This window comes from Chrysemys picta, chromosome 16 (genome assembly GCF_011386835.1).
Source record: "Chrysemys picta bellii isolate R12L10 chromosome 16, ASM1138683v2, whole genome shotgun sequence".
In the NCBI taxonomy this organism is placed as follows: Eukaryota; Metazoa; Chordata; order Testudines; family Emydidae; genus Chrysemys; species Chrysemys picta.
The window spans coordinates 8592840-8615343 of NC_088806.1; the positions used below are offsets into that span (position 1 = coordinate 8592840).

The 22504-nt window shown below is 48.1% G+C and overlaps 1 protein-coding gene and 1 long non-coding RNA gene across 12 annotated transcripts in view; one reads left to right on the forward strand and one right to left on the reverse strand.

Moving 5' to 3' along the window:
• The window catches only part of LOC135975998 (uncharacterized), a 268614-nt gene that overhangs the window by 168695 nt on the left and 77415 nt on the right, over positions 1-22504 (forward strand). The gene's annotated exons all lie outside the window — the stretch shown is intronic.
• Positions 1-22504, reverse strand: part of LOC101943829 (zinc finger protein 420-like) — a 56438-nt gene that overhangs the window by 11702 nt on the left and 22232 nt on the right. The window contains exons 6-7 of one of the 11 annotated variants that reach the window (XM_065569341.1): positions 21112-22379; positions 19234-20187 (exon numbers count right to left, since the gene is read on the reverse strand). The exons of 7 other annotated variants lie outside the window; for them this stretch is intronic. The gene's annotated coding sequence lies outside the window, so the exon portion shown is untranslated. Of the gene's footprint in view, positions 1-15682; positions 15768-19233; positions 20188-21111; positions 22380-22504 lie in introns of those variants that run through there. 3 more of the 11 variants (XM_065569333.1, XM_065569331.1, XM_065569337.1) reach the window with 3 other exon arrangements.

Consider the following 22504-nt stretch of genomic DNA (forward strand, 5'->3'; position numbering starts at 1 on the left):
CCTCATCGGAGGTGGAGTAAAGAAACTGGTTTAAAGGGCCCTTTAAGTCGAAAAAAAGGGCTTCATCGTGTGATCATGTCCAGGCTTAATTTGATTTAACGCTGCTAAATTCGACCTAAACTCATAGTGTAGACCAGGCCTGAGTGATCATTTCCAATTGTTTAACCAGACCAGCTTCCGCAGCACACTCACTGCTGTGCCATTGTGTAAATGTGTCCATGGCTAAACTGCAAGAATTCCTGCTATTTCTGTTCTGGCTGGAGCATGTTGAGAGTGTGTTTGTGGTTAATGATGTTGCTGTAGATTGTTGTCCATTTCCTGCTTTGATTAATCTTGTCTTAATTCAGACAGTCCCTTTCCCGTCATATTCCCAGAACATCATTGATTACAATAGCAGGGGGCAGGTTTTCCTGGGGCACTAATCTTTGCCAGGGTGGTTTTCATGGGAGGGGTAGAGAGGTGCGAACGGTGGGCAGGGCAGATGTCAGGGGAGGGGCAGAGAGGTGTGGGTGGTGGGCAGACCTTGGGGTGGAGGGTGGAGAGGCACGAGCAGGATGCAAAGAGGTGTCAGGGAAGGAGAGGAGTGGCCAAAAGGTGGACTAGCTTCTATCGCTCATGCCCAGCCTCTCCAAATGCAAGTCATAGGCCACCTATTCTCTGGACCTTCACTAACCAAGCGCCTCCCCAAGCTATGTTGATAGGAGAAGCCCTTCTGTTGACACAGTGCTATCTACACCGGGGTTAGGTTGATATAACTGCATTGCTCGGGGGAGGGGATGTAAATTTTGTACACCCCTAAGTAATGTAGTTACACTGACCTCATTTTGTAGCATAGACCTGTGCAAAGAATCACACACACACCTTGGGAGAAAAACTTGACCTCCTCCTCTGATTTACAGAATCCAAACACGAGCAATGCTTGTCAGGCCCTAGTGGGGGTTGGCAGGGAGTGATATGTGGGGAGACAAAATCATTTAGACAGCAGCAGACACTATGGCGTAACTGGCTAAAGCACCCCTTTCATAAACAGGAGATCCTGGGTTCAACTCCCGATAGTGACTTTTGGGGCACCTGCTATTGGCTGTCAGAAGCTGAGCTAGATGGACCTTTGCTCTAGCCCAGTGTGGCTGTTTTTATGATTTAAATTACATTCACAGGCACTGATAATAGAGTTACTGAAAGTTTGGGTCCAGTCCCCTCACAGATTACCCCCTCCCTCTGGGAAAGGGGTGGGTCTGAGCTCTCACACCAAATGCCTCATTGTGGCTGCTAAAATCTGTGGGCAGCTCATTTACGCCGAGGGTTGAGACCTGCTTTGTGCACCGTGTCTGAGAATTAAAATCCTAAATCACCCTTTGAAATAACCAATGCAGCAGGATGTGTTTTTGTCCCTGCCCCAAGGCAGACAGACCAATAGAGAAATGCCATTGAGTCCAGGGTAATACTTCACTGCAGTTTTACCATTTCCACTTGCTAAACTCCCTCCCAACCATCTGGGCTCCTAGAGCAGGGTACTGAGCCTGAGATGAGACACGTACACTGCAACTTTACAGACCAAGCCCAATGACCCTGATTAATCCAACACAGGCCAGCTGTGGGTGTTTCAGTGCTCTGTACAAGTAACCTAACGTTATGTCTACATTGCGATTAAAACACCCAAGGCACCTGTCTCAAAGGCTGGGTCAGCTGACTCAGGGTTATGGGGCTTGGACTGCAAGACTATAAAATGACAGTGCAGACATATAGACTTGAGCCCAATATCTGAGACCCCCCATGAGGGGTGACGGTTTCCAAACCCAGGCTTCAGCATGAACACAAATATCTGCACCACAGTTTTTAGCCCCTCAGCTTTAGTTCCATGAGCCCAAGTCAGATGACCCAGGCCAGCCATGCTGCAATCTTTATCACAGGAGAGATGGACTCTAAGGGTATGTCTCCATTGCAATGTAAGCCCAGGTGTGGCATGCTATGCTCAAAGCAGCACCCTGGAAGCCCCATATTCATCACTGTCTTATAATGATGATATGGTTTGTACAAAGTCTGCCTTGTGAGGTATCATTTCAAAAGTCTTGATCTGTTGAACATTAATATCTTGTTGGATTGTGTGTGCTAGTGTAACCCTTCTGCCCCTCTGAGTTGGCAGCAACAAGGGCCGGGTTCAGTATCTAGGGGTTCTGTTTCAATAACGCAATGCAAAACTGGCTCAAGCCCCCACCCAGTGACATGGGACAATTACATACCACCTCCCGGGCGTCTCTAGGAGGCAAAACTTCCCCTCTCGCAAGCACGGAGTCTGAGTGTAGCAAATGCTGAATTATGTTGGGGAAACACCACAAACAGGATTCATAAAACAAACCATGAGCAAAAGACCCACCTTCAAGTAAGTTTGGCAGTGTCCTTTTCCCCTCAGGGTCTTAAGTCCAACAACCTTACACCCAACAACCGGCGAACAGCAGAGGCTAACAGCAGGAGTTTGCCTGGGAGCTGTCCAAGAGGAGGTACGCTAAGTGCTGCATTAGGGGGGCTGTGTTGGTGAGTATCTGAGTGCCTGCTGCTGGGACAGTTGGTCAGTTTGACCGTGTGCTTGATTGCTTGCTTGTTTGTTTGAAAAGTGTGAATTGGGAGTGCTTTGTTCCAGGTGGGCCTTGAGTGGGCCTGACTGGTATATAAGGGCAGTCAGCAGCGAACCAGCTGAGCGGCGAACAGCAGGAGTTTGCCTGGGAGCTGTCCAAGAGGAGGTACGCTAAGTGCTGCATTAGGGGGGCTGTGTTGGTGAGTATCTGAGTGCCTGCTGCTGGGACAGTTGGTCAGTTTGACCGTGTGCTTGATTGCTTGCTTGTTTGTTTGAAAAGTGTGAATTGGGAGTGTTTTGTTCCAGGTGGGCCTTGAGTGGGCCTGACTGGTATATAAGGGCAGTCAGCAGCGAACCAGCTGAGCGGCGAACAGCAGGAGTTTGCCTGGGAGTTCGCGTGGAGAGCGCACTGAGGCTTTCATCTGCAGGTTTATCCGAGTAGTTCCTGCAACAGTTGAGGAAGCTCCTAAGAGGACGGTGATATGGAAGGTGAGCGATCAGCTGTTGTAACCTGCACAGGTTGTGCTATGTTTGTCTTTCTTCCGCAGGACAGAAGTGACTTTGTCTGTACAAAGTGCAAGCTGGTCTCCATATTGGAGGAGAAGGTTCGAGGGCTGGAGAAACAAGTATCGACTCTGCGTTGCATAAGGGAAAATGAAGATTTCCTGGACAGACGTCAGGAGATGCTTCTACGGCCACAATGTTCTGAAGATTCAGAGCAGGCGCAGCAGGGACAGAAGGATTGTGAGGAGGTTTGGCAGCATGTGACCTCCAGAAGAAGAAAGAGGAGCGTCCATGCACCAGCAATGGAGATACAGGTGAGCAATCGTTTCCATGTTCTCTCTACAGGTGCTAATGCGGAGAGTGGACTAGATGGCCCATCTGAGGGAAGGGAGCAGAAGGAGACTCCACCGATTGGAAGGCAAAAGATGCACTGTCCTAGGGATGCGGGTTCCACGACCACCACTCCCAAGAGGAGGAGGAGGGTGGTGGTGGTCGGGGACTCCCTCCTCAGGGGGACTGAGTCATCTATCTGCCGCCCTGACCGGGAAAACCGAGAGGTATGCTGCTTGCCAGGAGCTAGGATACACGATGTCACGGAGAGACTGCCGAGACTCATCAAGCCCTCGGATCGCTATCCCTTCCTGCTTCTCCACATGGGCACCAATGATACTGCCAAGAATGACCTTGAGCGGATCACTGCAGACTACGTGGCTCTGGGAAGAAGGATAAAGGAGTTTGAGGCGCAAGTGGTGTTCTCGTCCATCCTCCCTGTGCAAGGAAAAGGCCGGGGTAGAGACCGTCGAATCGTGGAAGTCAACGAATGGCTACGCAGGTGGTGTCGGAGAGAAGGCTTTGGATTCTTTGACCATGGGATGGTGTTCCAAGAAGAAGGAGTGCTAGGCAGAGACGGGCTCCACCTAACGAAAAGAGGGAAGAGCATCTTCGCCAGCAGGCTGGCTAACCTAGTGAGGAGGGCTTTAAACTAGGTTCACCGGGGGAAGGAGACCAAAGCCCTGAGGTAAGTGGGGAAATGGGATCCTGGGAGGAAGCACAAGCAGGAGAGCACAAGAGGGGAGGACTCCTGTCTCATGCTGAGAAAGAGGGACGATCATTGAGTTATCTTAAGTGCCTATACACAAATGCAAGAAGCCTGTTAAACAAGCAGGGGGAACTGGAAGTCCTGGTACAGTCAGGGAACTATGATGTGATTGGAATAACAGAGACTTGGTGGGATAACTCACATGACTGGAGTACTGTCATGGATGGATATAAACTGTTCAGGAAGGACAGGCAGGGCAGAAAAGGTGGGGGAGTTGCTATGTATGTAAGAGAGGAGTATGACTGCTCAGAGCTCCGGTATGATACTGCAGAAAAACCTGAGTGTCTCTGGATAAAGTTGAGAAGTGGGAGCAACAAGGGTGATGTCGTGGTTGGAGTCTGCTATAGACCACCAGACCAGGGGGATGAGGTGGACGAGGCTTTCTTCTGGCAACTAGCAGAAGTTGCTAGATCACAGGCCCTGGTTCTCATGGGAGACTTTAATCACCCTGATATCTGCTGGGAGAGCAATACAGCGGTGCACAGGCAATCCAGGAAATTTTTGGAAAGCGTAGGGGACAATTTCCTGGTGCAAGTGCTGGAGGAACCAACTAGGGGCAAAGCTTTTCTTGACCTGCTGCTCACAAACAGGGAAGAACTAGTAGGGGAAGCAAAAGTGGATGGGAACCTGGGAGGCAGTGACCATGAGATGGTCGAGTTCAGGATCCTGACACGAGGAAGAAAGGAGAGCAGCAGAATATGGACCCTGGACTTCAGAAAAGCAGACTTTGACTCCCTCAGGGAACAGATGGGCAGGATCCCCTGGGAGAATAACATGAAGGGCAAAGGGGTCCAGGAGAGCTGGCTGTATTTTAAAGAATCCTTATTGAGGTTGCAGGAACAAACCATCCCGATGTGTAGAAAGAATAGTAAATATGGCAGGCGACCAGCTTGGCTAAACAGTGAAATCCTTGCTGATCTTAAACGCAAAAAAGAGGCTTATAAGAAGTGGAAGATTGGACAAATGACCAGGGAGGAGTATAAAAATATTGCTCAGGCGTGCAGGAGTGAAATCAGGAAGGCCAAATCACACTTGGAGTTGCAGTTAGCAAGAGATGTTAAGAGTAACAAGAAGGGTTTCTTCAGGTATGTTAGCAACAAGAAGAAAATCAAGGAAAGTGTGGGCCCCTTAGTGAATGAGGGAGGCAACCTAGTGACCGAGGATGTGGAAAAAGCTAATGTACTCAATGATTTTTTTGCCTCTGTCTTCACGCACAAGGTCAGCTCCCAGATTGCTGCACTGGGCAGTACAGCATGGGGAGAAGGTGACCAGCCCTCTGTGGAGAAAGAAGTGGTTCGGGACTATTTAGAAAAACTGGACGTGCACAAGTCCATGGGGCCGGATGCGCTGCATCCGAGGGTGCTAAAGGAGTTGGCGGGTGAGATTGCAGAGCCATTAGCCATTATTTTTGAAAACTCATGGCGATCGGGGGAGGTCCCAGATGACTGGAAAAAGGCTAATGTAGTGCCCATCTTTAAAAAAGGGAAGAAGGAGGATCCGGGGAACTACAGGCCAGTCAGCCTCACCTCAGTCCCTGGAAAAATTATGGAGCAGGTCCTCAAGGAATCAATTATGAAACATTTAGAGGAAAGGAAAGTGATCAGGAACAGTCAGCATGGATTCACGAAGGGGAAGTCGTGCCTGACTAACCTAATTGCCTTCTATGATGAGATAACTGGCTCTGTGGATGAGGGGAAAGCAGTGGATGTGTTATTTCTTGACTTTAGCAAAGCTTTTGATACTGTCTCCCACAGTATTCTTGCCACCAAGTTAAAGAAGTATGGGCTGGATGAATGGACTGTAAGGTGGATAGAAAGCTGGCTAGATCGTCGGGCTCAACGGGTAGTGATCAATGGCTCCATGTCTAGTTGGCAGCCGGTTTCAAGCGGAGTGCCCCAAGGGTCGGTCCTGGGGCCGGTTTTGTTTAATATCTTTATTAATGATCTGGAGGATGGTGTGGACTGCACTCTCAGCAAGTTTGCAGATGACACTAAACTAGGAGGCGTGGTAGATACACTAGAGGGTAGGGATCGGATACAGAGGGACCTAGACAAATTAGAGGATTGGGCAGAAAAAACCTGATGAGGTTCAACAAGGACAAGTGCAGAGTCCTGCACTTAGGACGGAAGAATCCCATGCACTGCTACAGACTAGGGACCGAATGGCTAGGTAGCAGTTCTGCTGAAAAGGACCTAGGGGTCACAGTGGACGAGAAGCTGGATATGAGTCAACAGTGTGCTCTTGTTGCCAAGAAGGCTAACGGCATTTTGGGCTGTATAAGTAGGGGCATTGCCAGCAGATCGAGGAACGTGATCGTTCCCCTTTATTCGACATTGGTGAGGCCTCATCTGGAATACTGTGTCCAGTTTTGGGCCCCACACTACAAGAAGGATGTGGAAAAATTGGAAAGAGTCCAGCGGAGGGCAACAAAAATGATTAGGGGTCTGGAGCATATGACTTATGAGGAGAGGCTGAGAGAACTGGGATTGTTTAGTCTCCAGAAGAGAAGAATGAGGGGGGATTTGATAGCAGCCTTCAACTACCTGAAGGGGGGTTTCAAAGAGGATGGAGCTCGGCTGTTCTCAGTGGTGGCAGATGACAGAACAAGGAGCAATGGTCTCAAGTTGCGGTGGGGGAAGTCCAGGTTGGATATCAGGAAAAACTATTTCACTAGGAGGGTGGTGAAACACTGGAATGCGTTACCTAGGGAGGTGGTGGAGTCTCCTTCCTTGGAGGTTTTTAAGGCCCGGCTTGACAAAGCCCTGGCTGGGATGATTTAGCTGGGAATTGGTCCTGCTTTGAGCAGGGGGTTGGACTAGATGACCTCTTGAGGTCCCTTCCAACTCTGATATTCTATGAATCTAAAAAAACCCCCAAAGTCTCTCTCCCTGGTCAGTGCTGCCCCAGAGTTCAAAAGTTTATCTGCAGAGTTTTACCCCTCAGCCTGGGTGGAAATGGGGGGGCACACGGGATGTTAAGGGGCACCTTACGTGGTCTGAGGCAGACTGCCCCACCTCTCTCTGGAATTCTGCTGCAGCCTTTACCACGAATGGCTCCGCTCTACCAGCCGCGCCGCACCGCTTCGTTCCTCCAGCCGTCCCCCCAAACTGCTCCGCTCTGCTCCCTATTCCATGGGCCGCTCCAACCGTCCCACAAACTGCTTGGCTCTGCCAGCTGCTTAGCAATTCAGGCTCCCCCACTGGTTAACACAGCACTCAGTGATCTCAGCTCAGCAATTTTAGCAATTTCAGCCTGTAGTAGGGGAGCCCCAGTGCTGGTGCACCACTGGCCCAAAGTGAATTCAGGTCAGCAACTTCTAGCTAGACTTCTAATGAAAGCAAACTTAGCTCTGCTATTAAACAGTGGAGAGAGGAGGTAGTACAATTGGTGTGCCAGGCCCTCAAAAGAGGGGCCCATACAATCAAGTACACATACCTGTCCCCAGCCTCTCTCAATTCACTGGGTTTTGTAACCCATGCCCCTTGTCTAACGAGTGCTACTTAGTTACTTGTGAGTCCCTCTGTCATACAACGGTTCCACTGGCCTTGACTCACAGAATCAGGGTAACAACACTTTATTCTTCCTGCCCCAATAACAGAGAAACTGGGGATCCCACACCAGCAAAAGTAACCACTTTCAGTTGTTGTTGTCCCAGGCTAGCGGGTGTGTGTGCCTATGCAAAGAAGATCAGCCCCTGAAGTTCTTTTCCACCCTCACCATAATTCACCGCCAGATGTCAGGGTAAAGCTTATCCTGACTCTGCTTAAATCAGCATTGGTTGGGAAATTATGCAGTTTGCTCTGTGTATGTAACTGAAATATGTTATGAGGTTGGGAAATGCCCACAACCAGCCTTTCAGGTGCGACTATGGAGAAGCCAGACTCGCTGCTGGCCCATTAAAGGTATCCACACTCCCAAGGACTATCCCAGGAACCCTGTACAATGCAGACTTCTCCAAGATAACACAGAGTCAATGGACACTGCTTGACTCACATCATAGCAAAGATTCACATTTACAGATTCAGACAAACACGGCTACCCCTCTGATACTTGACACCATGCAAGGCACTGCATGTAGCCATATGGAATGGAAATCTATCAACCTCATGAAGAAACTTGAACAAATACAGACAGATATCTTCCTTTCCAAATGCAAATGGATGGAAATCATACCAAATGGACTGAAGATGAAAAATCCATTGCTATCTACATACTGCACAGACCACAGTGAGAGATTATGCCATACACTATCAAAGAAACTGAGGAACCACCTGATCAGCATCCTATACAGCAAACAGAAAAACATCAAGAAAGAGCTCTCCAACCTGGAGACTTTCATAAATAACCAACCCTCCACACAAATGGACTTTACTAAAATAAGACAAAAAGAAGAACAGGAGGACTTGTGGCACCTTAGAGACTAACAAATTTATTAGAGCATAAGCTTTCGTGGACTACAGCCCACTTCTTCGGATGCTGTAGTCTTTCGTGGGCTGTAGTCCACGAAAGCTTATGCTCTAATAAATTTGTTAGTCTCTAAGGTGCCACAAGTCCTCCTGTTCTTCTTTTTGCGGATACAGACTAACACGGCTGCTACTCTGAAACCTAAAATAAGACAGGAGATCTACATTACACACTTCACCTCTCTACAAAAGAAAAAGCTGTAAGCTGTCTAAAATCCTACCTGCCACATGGAGCCACAACAGGGGTACCCCAACTCACCCAGCAATATCATCAATTTATCCAGCTACACAGTCAACCCAGCAGAAGAGTCTGTCCTACCTTGGGGACTCTCTTTTTGCCGCAGCACCCCCACGAACATGATACAGTTATGCGGTGATCTGGAAGCCTACTTTCGCCGCCTCCGACTCAAAGAATAATTTCAAGATAACACTCTTCATAACTACATTTGCTGGGAGGGTAGGGGACAAGGAACTACCCTGACATGATCAAGCTAATTATAGTTGTGTGTATGTTAAAGCCACCACATTGCAAGACATACATTTTAATCTCATTACCACTGCAGGCAATCATATCATTTACTGGCCTGCAGATAGAATTTTGCAAGTAGCCCTTAGGTTCCAGATACCCTTTAATTGGACTAGTTTAGTACCTGATCGATTTCAAAATTTGCTTTCACTTTTACCAAAGGTTCAGAAAATCTCTGAAATACAAGGGCAAATTCACATGCTTCAATATATATATTAAGTTGAAAAGTATGCCTGTCATACAGCTTATAGAGTGTCCACTTTATGTACTAAGTATGATGTATTGTGTTTTATGACTAAGACTGTACAACAACCCCATCATATTATTGCTATGGGAATATTATTGTTTGTGTTGGTGTTAGTGTAGGAGTATGTTATTGTTGTTGTAAAGGACGTAATAATAGTAATACCTTTCATGTCCATGCTCATCATGCATTGTCATTACATCCAATCAAAACCCCTAAGGTTGAAGCATCTGAAGTAGAATCTGAATTCAAAGACTTAATGCAAATAGAGGTTTGAAAACGTTTGTTGTATTAATAGTAGAAAAGGGGGGGTTGTGGAAGCAGAGAAAGAACTGACAGGAAGGGGATGCAATGTATGACAGTTCGTTAGCAAGAGTCAGGCTAACTGTAACCCTAATAACGTGAGATTTGTAGAAGCGAGGAATGTGTGAGGCGAGTGGGAAAGAAATGTGTGAGAAGTTGTTGCAAACTTGTGTAGATAATGTATAGATAATATGGAGTGTAGACTAAAAGTCTACATTAGTGAGCAAAACAAGATATCAGAATGACTTATGTATAAGCAAAATGCAGCTGTTGCTCATTATTGTCTGTAACAAAAGGTATAAATGCTTGCTGTAATTGTTTACCTGTTGAGAGACCTGTTTAGCTCTCTCCCTCTACGCAATTGCTTGAGAAAATAAAGTATCTGACTTGCTGTACCCAAACAAAAAGTGAGAACTCTGTTATTCTCCGACAGCCTGCTCCCCCCACCGCCAGCTCACCTACCTGCCCACCTTCTGCCACTGCCCCTATACCCACCGCTGGCTCATCCTCACTCCCCAGCCTGCCCCAGGCCTCTTCACCACCCTGCCCAGCTGCCGGCTGGCCAGCCAGCCGTTGGCTTGTCCCACCCCATCGCTTGCCTACTTACCCCCCCCCCGGGCCGCACAGTGAGCACATGTGACCCGTGGTCCATATGTCGTGCAGGCCTGAGCTAGATCATATCACTACAACTGTCACTGCTCTAGGTGGGCAACTATTCTCCACACTTCTAGTGAAGTCTCTTCTGACAAGAGAGGGGGCGTGTGTGTTAGGACTATTAAGCATTACTGTTGGCTACGTAGGGAGAAGAGAAGACCCCCGAATGAAGAAAACAAATTCTGCAGACTATAGAATCTATGATGTGACTGGGCTGTGAGTGGGAATCTACAAATGCCTGTCTCGTTGCTCTGCCGGGGTTTTGGACAGAAGACAGAGCAGATGATAGGCAAATAGCCTGGAGGCCCTGCAGTGCACCTGTTACTATACTATAGTTTAGCATCCCATTAATCAGTCACAAGGTGGGGCTGTGTGTAAAATACTCATTTAAACGAATTTCAGCCAGGCCTGGCAGAGCATTAAAAGACCTAATGCTGAACGCATCTGGGGTGTGTAAGCAAGCTCTGTAGCCAGTCCCCATCTAGTACAGAGGAACATCATTATCTTCAACTCAATGGCATTTCTCTTATTGTCCGTGGTTGGGTCAATCAGATGTGCTGATGCATTTGTTTTTGAATATGATAGTCTATAATTTTCATTCACAAATACAATGCACAAAACAGAGATCAAACCTCATTGAGCATAAATGAAGGTACCTCACATTCAGCAGAATGTGCCATATTAGAGATGAGATTTGCACTTCCGAAGACAGACAATGTCAGCTGGGAGGGGAGTGTAACATTGACCAACCAGCTTTACACTCCCATACATTCTGGAACTTTGTCTCTATTGCCTGTGTAATTTAAACCATCCCACACCCGACTCCCTACCAGCCTCCACCTATGCCTGACAAGCTCAGCTTGTGTTAGGATTCTATCAAACAGAGCAGTGAGTTCCAGCAAGCATTTTTGACTTCTTGCAAGGATTTTCTTGAAAAGTGTGTGTTTGTGTGTGTGTGAGAGAGAGAGAGAGAGGATGTTTGTGAGTAGCATGTTTGGCCACTAATATTACAGCACTAAAAACAAAAGTGAAAGGAAGTTTCATAGCAGCATTTCCACCTGTGTGGAGACACCCCCAATGAATATCTGTTCCATCGCATTAAGCACTCAGCCAAAATTACCTAACGTCCAACTTCTTCACAAACTTTCAGTTGAGCTCTCTATAGGAGGGAGCTTCTAGGAATTGGTATTCCTGGCTGCAGGTTGGGTCTGGCTTCCCCCAGCCTTCGGATCCATGTAATACATAATCCCAAGGGGAGCCATCTCCTAGAGCTTCCCCATGTCCCGTGGAACTCAGGACAGTGAGAAACATGTAAGTTATCTGTAAGGTGAAAATTTATGTAAACCATGAAAACATTTCTCCTTTAGTTGCAGTAGAGGGAAGCCTAATAGTTCCTATAAGGCCAAATGTTGGTATTTCTGTGGATGTCTGCTTATACAGGGAAATTGACAGTTTATATTGATATCAGCAATTTCTGGGTATCATTTATATAAAGATGTGCTCTTTAATAGTCTATCAAATTTATCATTCATCAATGTAGTATCTGCTCACTTTTATCAATGTGTATGTAGAGAGGATATCAATTATTCTCTGAATTCACACATGGGCATGGTCCTCCCCTCCTCTTGCCCTGCCCTCGGTTGCTCTGTGGCATTTAAGCCTTGCCTTAGAGCTGTAAGCAACAGCTGCCTCAGCTCTAGGGCCCAGAGGAGGAAAGATGTGCTGGCTCCAGCCTCGGACTCTCTCTCCCTCCTGCCTTTCCCTGACTATTAAGCCTGGCCTTGGTACTGCTTCCCTTAAGTGCCGTGTAGGGAAGAGGGAGAGCATGGCAGCTGCAGTTACAAGGACCAAATTGTGGGCATCAGGTGAAGCAGCAAGAAACACAACCATCAGGTCAACCCGCAGGAATCTCACATCAGACTTAAATTCTAGGGCCCCAACCTATTGAACCAGCCAGACCAAAGACCTAGCTCTAGTGGGCATCAGTCACCCAGCAGGAAGGAAAAAAAACCTCACTTTGGTGCACCTAGGAACAGGGAAGTCAAGCATGTTGAGCTGGAAGGCTCATAGCACCAGAAGGGCCCACTGAGATTTGAACTCAGATTGCAGAATTTAGAGGCCTGAGTGATCATCATTACACCATGGGACCTATAGCCATTGTTTCTTCAGGACTCCTGTGACCCTCAGATGGTCAGTTTGCAATCTGCATTCATTGCTTCCCTCCACCTGCCTCCTCTCTTGGGACTCTTTCTCCTCCCCTTGACATTGAACCCAGCCCTTGTTGCTGCTAACACCAACTGGCAGAAGGCCCTATAAGTGCCCTGCCTGAGGGGAGGCCAATGCATGTGGTGGGCCATAGGCACCACAGGTTTTAACGCTGTTTGCTTCCTTCCCCATGCCTCTTACTTAGCCTATATGAAAGTACACCTATGGCTGCGGATATGAATTTGTAGACACAGCATTGTGCAGTGGGCTTCCAAGACAGCCTGTAATTCAGCAAGGAGTTTGCAGCTGGGCCTGGCCTGGAGGCAATCTTCTCTTCACACAGCAGGTGGGGGATGCACTGGGACCAGCTCCTGGCTCTTTTTTGTGAACTGGTTCCCCATGAGGACACACCAGAGATCACTGCAATCTACATAGGGAACAACCACCTGGAAATATTCTCCAGGCCCCAGCTGATTTGGAAAGTTAAACATGATATGGCACAACATAGATCTATAGGGCCAGGTCCTATAAGAAACAAATGGGAGCAGGGGAAGAGAGTGCACAGAGAAGAGAAGGAGAGATGGGATAGAAAAATGTCTCTAGAGAGGGAGCAGCTGGAGAGAACCAAGGAGTGCATTGGACAACAGGGGCTGCAGGTTTGTAGAAATTTTGGTAATGCCCAGAATGCACAGAGCCTGCCCCCCGAAACTCTACCCCCACATGCCTAAGGCTCTGGGAGGAATATTGGTTTGGGGGCGGGTCATCTCGGGTGCAGAGGATTTGGGTGCAAGCACTGGGAGTTTGGGTGCAGAAGGGATGAGAGGGTGGGCTCTGGGAGGGAGTTTGGGTGGGGGAAGGGGTCTGGGCTGCAGGCTCTGGGATGGAGTTTGGGTGCTGGGTGCAGGGTTTGGGCTGGGACAGGGGATGGGGTACAGGCTCGAGCAGGGAGTGTGGGTGCAGACTCTGGGAGGGAATTTGGTGGCAGGAAGCAGTGTGTGGGAGGGGGTGGGGTGCAGGCTCTGGGTGGTGTTTGGGAGCTGGAGGAGGTGTGTGGGAAGGGGGTTAGGGTGAAGGCTCTGGGATGGAGTTTGGGTGCAGGGTCTGGGAGGGAGTTTGGGGACAGGAAGGGGTGCAGAGGGAGGAGGTGCAGGCTCTGGGAGGGAGTTTGGGGACAGGCTCCAGGAGGGATTTTGGGTGAAGGCCCCTGGCTAAGGCAGGGAGTGCAGAAGGGGTGAGGAGCATGTAGTCAGTCATTTCATAGGGCAGAATTTTAAGGCTATTAAGATTTGGGAACTATTCTTCCTAGCATCTTCCCTTTGTAGATTTCAGAGGCGTTCACACACTCACACCCACTGAGCCACCCTGTTACACCCCAATCTAATAGAAAGGCTGGAAGGTCTTGAAGTTCATAAAAAGAAACAGGGACAAAAAATAGAAAAAGGAACAAAACGTTTCTAAGATTATAAGGGGTTGGATCTCTGCACCTCTCGGTCTTTGGATTCACCTGGAGTAGGAACTGTAGCTGCAGTTTAGGAACCAGGTAATCGCATAGGTGGTCCAGCACGTTGGGCTAGCAGGCTTTTCAGGTACATGGAGACGAATGAAGGCTGCATAGTCTGTAGACACTGTGCTTCATTCCCCAGAGGGGATCAGTCCTGAAATCCTGGCAGTCAGTCTCTCTGAGGCTATGTCTACACTGGCAGAGGTACAGTGCCGGGAGATACAGTGCTGCTCAGAGAGTGCTGAAGGGAAACCGTTATTGTGTTCACACTGTCAGCTGCCTGCGCAATAGCGTGTTCACACTTGTGGCACTTGCAGCGGTGTTCAGAACGGTGCACTCGGGGCAGCCATCCCACTGAGCATCACTTCCTCTTCTGCCACTAAATGTCGGGAGAAGGCAGAGGAGGTTGCGGGGCATCCTGGGTCCTGTCCCAATGCCCCGTGATGCATTGCTTCGCATCCCAGAAATCCCTGTGCTTCCATCCGCATTTGGCCCCATCGTTCAATGGTTGCTGTACTGCGCATTCTACCTCTTCGTGCTGCAGGAATGGATCCAACACAGGTGACCAATATACTACGTGTCACGAGTGGCACTGGAGTTGTTCCTTAAAGTACAAAAGCGGAGGAGTTCAACATTGATCTCACCACATATAGTAGCTATGACATGAGATTGCTTGTGGAATTCAGGGAGGTGCTGACCACAAGGGAACGCCGCTTTTGAGCTCGGGAAACAAGCAGTGAGTGGTGGGATCACATTGTCATGCACATCTGGGATGACGAGCAGTGACTGCAGACCTTTCGGATGAGGAAAGCCACAGTCATCCATCTAGCCCTGTGAGCTGCCTGAGAGTGACCAGTGCCAGATGTGTCAGAGGGAATGAACAGAACAGGCTTGTTGACCTGCAAGGTGAGAGTCTTTCACTCTTACCTTTAACTTTATTGTTGTCAATTCCTACTTATCCTATCTTACCACACCTCCCCCGAGATCTCTGGGCAAATCAGGTGTGAACCACTCCTTTGATACAGATGTATCCCAATCCAGCTGAATAGAGGCAGACTTTGGGCCAATGGCAGTTTGGAAAAGGCCCGCTTAACCCAGCAGGTTTCTCAAAGTAGCTGTTGCTGTGAACCGCATGTAGTGTGGAGTGTGAACCCCAAAGATATCAAACATGACAGAAACACAAGGCCAGTTCTGAGGAGATTTCCAGATCCAGGCCTGTAGGTTAAACAGCTGTGCTCAAAAGAAAAAGGGGCCTCAGCACCTATAAAAATAACTGGTTGCAAAAACAAAACAAAAATTACATTAAAAAAACCAAACAAACAAAAAACTCAGAAAAGCTACCATCACAGATCCCTCACCATTGCAGATTTTGACATCTCCTGCCTGCTGAGACATCTTTGCTTTGCAAACAAGAGATACAGAGAACTCTGTGGCTGTTACCCTCTAACTGGGTCACTCACTCACTCACGCCCATCACCCCAATTGGGGTATGGGCCATCAACCACAGATCTCCAGAGTCCTCTATCCTGGGCCATTTGCTCTAGCTGGTTCCAGGTATAGCCCATTTTTATGTTATTAGCCTGAAGGTCACGTCGCCAGGAAGATCCAGACCTTCATAAACAGTTGCCTTAGAAGGATTCTCCAGATGCGCTGGCCAGACACAATCAGCAGCAACAGCAGCAGCAGCAACATCTAACTGGGTAAAAGGTTCCAAATCTTGTCTCAAATAATTTTCCTCTTAACAGAAGATTTAAAATTTATCAAAATAAATTCCATTTGAAATAGAAATAATTACAGTCTATACTAGGTCTCTATTCCCATGCATGCTATTTCTCTCACATATTCCCCCACTCTAATTCCTTTTGGAGTGAGGTTTTAATTTCAGGATTAGACACTATTTCCTATATAGTAGGAGGGGCAGGGAGAGAACTAGAAGAAAACCTGAATTATATTGTAAAACTGAAAGTTATCACAGATCAGCCTCTTATGTTACACTAATTAACTTCATGTTTAATTTCATTGTCTCTGGTACCAACTTATTCAAAGGTTACAAAATATAAACTCATAGGGCAGTTTTCTCTTCATTCCCATTTCCACCCAGTCAGCTTTGTGTGAAGTCACATTCTACAATAACTTAGAAGTCTTCCATTTCTGTGAGTTCATTTCATAGATTCATAGATTCTAGGACTGGAAGGGACCTCGAGAGGTCATCGATTCCAGTCCCCTGTCCACATGGCAGGACCAAATACTGTCTAGACTAATTTCTTCCTGGGTCTTCTCCCAGAAGTGTGGGTGGAAGGGGTCTCACACTACGTGGGAAAGCTGCGTTATGAGAAAAACCACCTGTGCTCTATTTTCGCATTTTCTAATTTTTCAGAGTAGCAGGAGGTGGAGAAGTGATACAAATGCATTAGACTTAGTTTTGCTATTAAAAGACCAAACCACAGACTCTGGCCTCAGCACTCACATTTCCTGCAATCTGAACTTGGAATCTGATACAGTCCCTCACTGGCTACCACCATTTGCCCAGCATGGAAGTGCTTCTTGTCCAACAAGGAAGCCAGACTGGGACCCATAGGCATGGGATGGATCTGAAGGAATCAGTTGTTGCCTGGGTGTTTGCCTGGGGGGAGTTCCCACAGAGTGTTTTTGCCTTTCAGGCTTCTGTGAGAAGTAAATACAAAATCTGAAAATACTTTTAGGCCTGGTCTACACTACGAGTTTAGGTTGAATTTAGCAGCATTAAATCGAATTAAGACTGGAGATGTTCACACAACGAAGCCCTTTTTTTCGACTTAAAGGGCCCTTTAAACCGGTTTCTTTACTCCACCTCCAAATAGGGAATTAGCGCTAAAATCAGCCTTTGTGGGTCGGATTTGGGGTAGTGTGGACGGAATTCGATGGTATTGGTCTCCGGGAGCCATCCCACAGTGCTTCATTGTGACCGCTCTGGACAGCGCTCTAAACTCAGATGCACTGCCCAGGTAGACAGGAAAAGCCCCGTGAACTTTTGAATTTCATTTCCTGTTTGCCCAGCGTGGAGAGCACAGGTAACCACGCAGAGCTCATCAGCATAACCATGATGGAGTCCCAGGATCGCAAAAGAGCTCCAGCATGGACAGAACAGGAGGTACAGGATCTGCTTGCCATATGGGGAGATGAATCAGTGTTAGCTGAACTCCGTAGTAGTAAACGAAATGGCAAAATATTAGAAAAAGTCTCTAAGGCCATGAAGGACAGAGGCCATAACAGGGATGCACAGCAGTGCCGCGTGAAAATTAAGGAGCTAAGGCAAGCCTACCACAAAGCCAGAGAGGCAAACGGAAGGTCCAGGGCAGAGCCGCAAACATGCTGCTTCTACGCAGAGCTGCATGCCATCCTAGGGGGTGCAGCCACCACTACCCCAACCATGTGCTTTGACTCCATCAATGGAGAAACACACAACAGGGAAGAGGGTTCGGGGTATGAGGAAGATGATAATGATAAAGACAATGAAGATAACTCACAGCAAGGAAGCGGAGAAACCGGTTTCCCCAACAGCCAGGATCTGTTTATCACCCTGGACCTGGAACCAGTAACCCCCGAACTCACCCAAGGTGTGCTCCCAGACCCTGAGGGCACACAAGGGAACTCTGGTAAGTGTACCTTTGTAAAGATTACACATGATTTAAAAGCAAGTGTGTTTAATGATTAATTTACCCTGGCAATCGCGGCCAGTACAGCTACTGGAAAGTCTGTTAATGGGTATGGGGGATGGAGCAGAAATCCTCCAGGGACATCTCCAGAAAGCTCTCCTTCATGTACTCCCAAAGCCTTTGCAAAAGGTTTCTGGGGTGGGGGAGGCTGCCTTATCCCATCCGCCATGGTAGGACACTTTACCACGCCAGGCCAGCAGCACGTAGTCTGGAATCATTGCATAACAAAGCATGGCAACGTATGGTCCCGGTGTTTGCTGGCATACAGACAACATTCATTCCTTATCTCTCTTTGTTATCCTCAGAAGAGTGATATCATTCATGGTCACCTGGTTGAAATGGGGTGATTTTATTAAGGGGACATTTAGAGGTGCCCGTACCTGCTCGGCTGAACAGAAATGTTCCCCGCTGTTAGCCACGCAGTAGGGAGGAGGGATGAAGTGATCATCCCAGAGAATTGGGTACGTGTGTGTGTGTGGGGGGGCAGGTAGTTGGGTTTGTGCTGCATGTTAACATGGAAACCGCAGCCCATCCTTTTACATTGCAAACCCATTTTAAATGGCTAACCCAATGGGTGTTCGGTATGAGAAATGAGGGCGCTACTGTTTGAAACCATTCCCACATGTTAAGAAGGTTAAAAAATCCGAATGACTGTGGCCTACCATGGCTGCATGCAAGCCGAAATCTGTTGCCTGGCACTGCTTGAGTGATCTCTCATACCAAACCGGCAGGCCCTCAATATAAGAGGAAAAATGCGAACTTGTAACCAAAGCACATGTGCTGTGTAATGTGAACAACAAAATTTAACATTGAAGAGTGTACCCAGTGCTCTCTAAAATGTGTCTTTTTTTAGTCACCTCTCCCTTCTCCTCCACCAGCTGCAAATGTTTCTCCTTCACAGAGGCTAGTGAAGAGAAGGAGAAAACGGCGGACTCGGGATGATATGTTCCCAGAGCTCCAGGTGTCCTCCCATGCTGACAGAGCACAGCAGAATGCATGGAGGCAGTCAATGTCAGAATGCAAAAAAGCACAATATGAACGGGAGGAGAGGTGGCGGACTGAATCGCGGGCTAAAGAGAGCAAGTGACGGGCTGAAGAGGATAGGTGGCGTCAGCTTGCTGACAGAAGACAAGAGTCGATGCTCCGGATGCTGGAGCATCAAACTGATATGCTCCAGCGTATGGCTGAGCTGCAGGAAAGGCAGCAGGAGCAGAGACCACCGCTACAGCCCGTGTATAACCAACAGCCCTCCTCCCCAAGTTCCATAGCCTCCTCACCCAGAAGCCCAAGAACACGGTGGGGGGGCCTCCGGCCACCCAGTCACTCCACCCCAGATGATTGCCTTCAATAAGTGCTAAAGTTTTAAACTGCAGTGTGTCCTTTTCCTTCCCTCCTCCCCCACCCCTTCCGGCCTACCTTGGCAGTTTTCCCCCTAGGAGTGTGACGAATTAATAAAGAATGCATGAATGTGAAGTAACTGACTTTATTGCCTCTGCAAGTGGTGTTCGAAGGGGGAAGGGGAGGGTGGTTAGTTTACAGGGAAGTAGAGTAACCCGGGGAGGGGGGCATGGAAGGTTCATCAAGGAGAAACAAACAGAAGTTTCACACCGTAGCCTGGCCAGTCACAAAACTGGTTTTGAAAGCTACTGTCCAGGCATTTCAACTGGAGGAAGGGACTTTCTTCCCGGACCAGAAAATAACCATTGGGGATGTTGAAATGCCAATAGTTATCCTTGGGGACCCAGCCTATCCCTTAATGCCATGGCTCATGAAGCCATACACAGGCAGCCTGGACAGGAGTCAGGAGCTGTTCAACTACAGGCTGAGCAAGTGCAGAATGGGGGTAGAATATGTATTTGGACCTTTAAAAGGTCGCTGGCGATCGTTACTGACTTGGTCAGATCTCAGCCAAACCAATATCTCCATTGTTGTTGCTGCTTGCTGTGTGCTCCACAATCTTTGGGAAAGTAAGAGGGAGACCTTTATGGCGGGGTGGGAGGCTGAGGCAAATTGCCTGGCTGCTGATTACGCACAGCCAGACACCAGGGCGATTAGAAGAGCACACCAGGAAGCGCTGCGCATCACAGAAACTTTGAAAACCAGTTTCATGACTGGCCAGGCTACAGTGTGAAATTTATGTTTGTTTCTCCTTCATGAAAACCTGCCTCCTCTGATCTTCCTGCCGCCACCTCTCATCTCGAGCGTCTCTCCTCTCCTCACGTTGGTCCCTCATGCCCTCACGTTCACTGGCATCTTTCCTATACTTTGAAACCGTGTCCTTCCACTCATTCAGATGAGCTCTTTCACTGCGGGTGGATTCTATGATTTCCGCGAACATCTTGTCTCGCGTCCTCTTTTTCCAACACCTTATCTGAGATAGCCTTCGGGAAGGAGGAGGGAGGCTTGAAAAATTTGCAGCTGCTGGAGGGAGGGGAAAAAAGGAGAAAATTTTTTAAAAGGATACATTTTACAGAACAATGCTTATACTCTTTCATGGTGTACAACCCTATTCACATTACATAGCACATGTGATTTCTGTGCAAGGTCGCATTTTCCCTCTTAATATTGAGTGCCTGTGGCTTTGCTGCTAGAGATCACAGACGCAGGTCTGGGCAACAGAATTCAGCTTGAATGCGCCCTCCTTTCCCACATACCAAGCAAAGCCAGTTGATTGCTGTGGTTTTCCTGTTAACCTTCAGCAGCAGCAAAAAAAACTAAACCCCCCCCCCCCCCCCGTCCAATTCTCTGGATGATAGCTTTACCCCTCCCTCCACTGAGTCGCTAGTATCAGGGAAGATTCCTGCTAGCCAAACGCAAAAAGCTTAGGGCCAATTGCCCCCCCGCCCACGCTTGACTAACTGCAGGGAAGGATTTCTTTTCAGCCACAGGCAAACAGCCCAGTAGGAACGGCCACCTCTGTCCCCTTAATTAAATTTCCATATTTCAAACAGGTTACCATGAGCGATATCACTCTCCTGAGGATTACACAACGAGATAAAGAACGGATGTTGCTTGAATACCAGCAAATACCTGAACCATAAGCTGCCAGGCTTTGTCATGCAATGACAGATTACTTGCTACTAGCATGGCGTGGTCAAGTGTCCTACCATGGAGGACAGAATAAGGCTGCACTGCCCAGAAACCTTGTGGAAAGGCTTTTGGAGTACCTCCAGGAGAGCTTCATGGAGCTGTCGCTGGAGGATTTCTGCTCCATCCCCAGACACAGTAACAGACTTTTCCAGTAGCTGTACTGGCCGCGAATGCATCCCAAGTCCTCAGGGAAAAGTAATCATTAAAAAACGCTTGCTTTTAAACCATGTTTTATATTTTAAAAGGTAAACTCACCTGAGGTCTCTTCCATGGGGTCACGGTCTTGGATACTGGGTTGGGAGGGTACTTCAGTCAGGCTGAGAAAAAGATCCTGGCTGTTGGGGAGAATGGAGTGCTGTGTCCACTCCACAAGCTCGTCCTCCTCTTCCCCGTCCGCAGAATCCTCAGGTGTGGCTGATGAGATTACCCCCACCTCGGAATCCACGGTCAGAGGTGGGGTAGTAGTGGCAACCCCCCCCCAGGAATTGCATGCAGCTCGGTGTAGAAGCGGCATGTCCGCAGCTCTGACCCGGAGTGACCGTTTGGCTTCTTTGTTTTTTGATAGGCTTCTCTGAGCTCCTTTACTTTCACGCAGCACCCATCCGAGTCCCTATTGTGGCCTCTCTCCATCATGCCCTTGGAGATTTTTTCAAAAGTTTTGGCATTTCGTCTTTTCGAACGAAGTTCTGCTAGCACTGAATCCTCTCCGCATATAGCCATCAGATCCAGTACCTCCCATACGGTCCATGCTGGTGCTCTTTTTCGATTATCAGGCTCCATGGTTATCTGTGCTGATGAGCTCCCTGTGGTCACCTATGCTCTCCACGCTGGGCAAACAGGAAATAAAATTCAAATGTTCGCGGGGCTTTTCCTGTCTACCTGGCTAGTGCATCCGAAATCAGATTGCTCTGCAGAGCGGTCACAATGGTGCACTGTGGGATAGCTCCCGGAGGTGAATACCATCGTATTGCGGCCACACTAACCCTAATTCAAAATGGCAATATCGATTTCGGCGCTACTCTGCTCGTCGGGAAGGAGTACAGAAATCGATTTTAAGAGCCCTTTATTTCGGAAAAAATGGCTTCGTTGTGTGGATGGGTGCAGGGTGAATTCAATTTAACGCTTCTAAATTCGAATTAAACTCATAGTGTAGACCAGGCCAAAGTCAGCTCCCACACTGCTGTCCTGGGCAACACAGTATGGGGAGGAGGTGAGCAGCCCTCAGCAGTGAAAGAACAGGTTAAGGACTATTTAGAAAAACTGGACATGCATAAGTCCATGGGTCCAGATCTAATGCATCTGAGGATGCTGAAGGAATTGACTGATGTGATTGCAGAGCCATTGGCCATTATCTTTGAAAACTCATGGCGATCGGAGGAGGTGCAGGATGACTGGAAAAAGGCAAATATAATGCCCATCTTTAAAAAAGGGAAGGAGAACCCAGGGAACTACAGACCGGTCAGCCTCACCTCAGTCCCTGGAAAAATCATGGAGCAGGTCCTCAAGGAAACCATTTTGAAGCCCTTGAAGGAGAGGAAGGTGATCAGGAACAGTCAACATGGATTCACCAAGGGCAAGTCATGCCTGACCAACCTCATTGCCTACTATGATGAGATAAATGGCTCTGGGGATATAGGGAAAGCAGTGG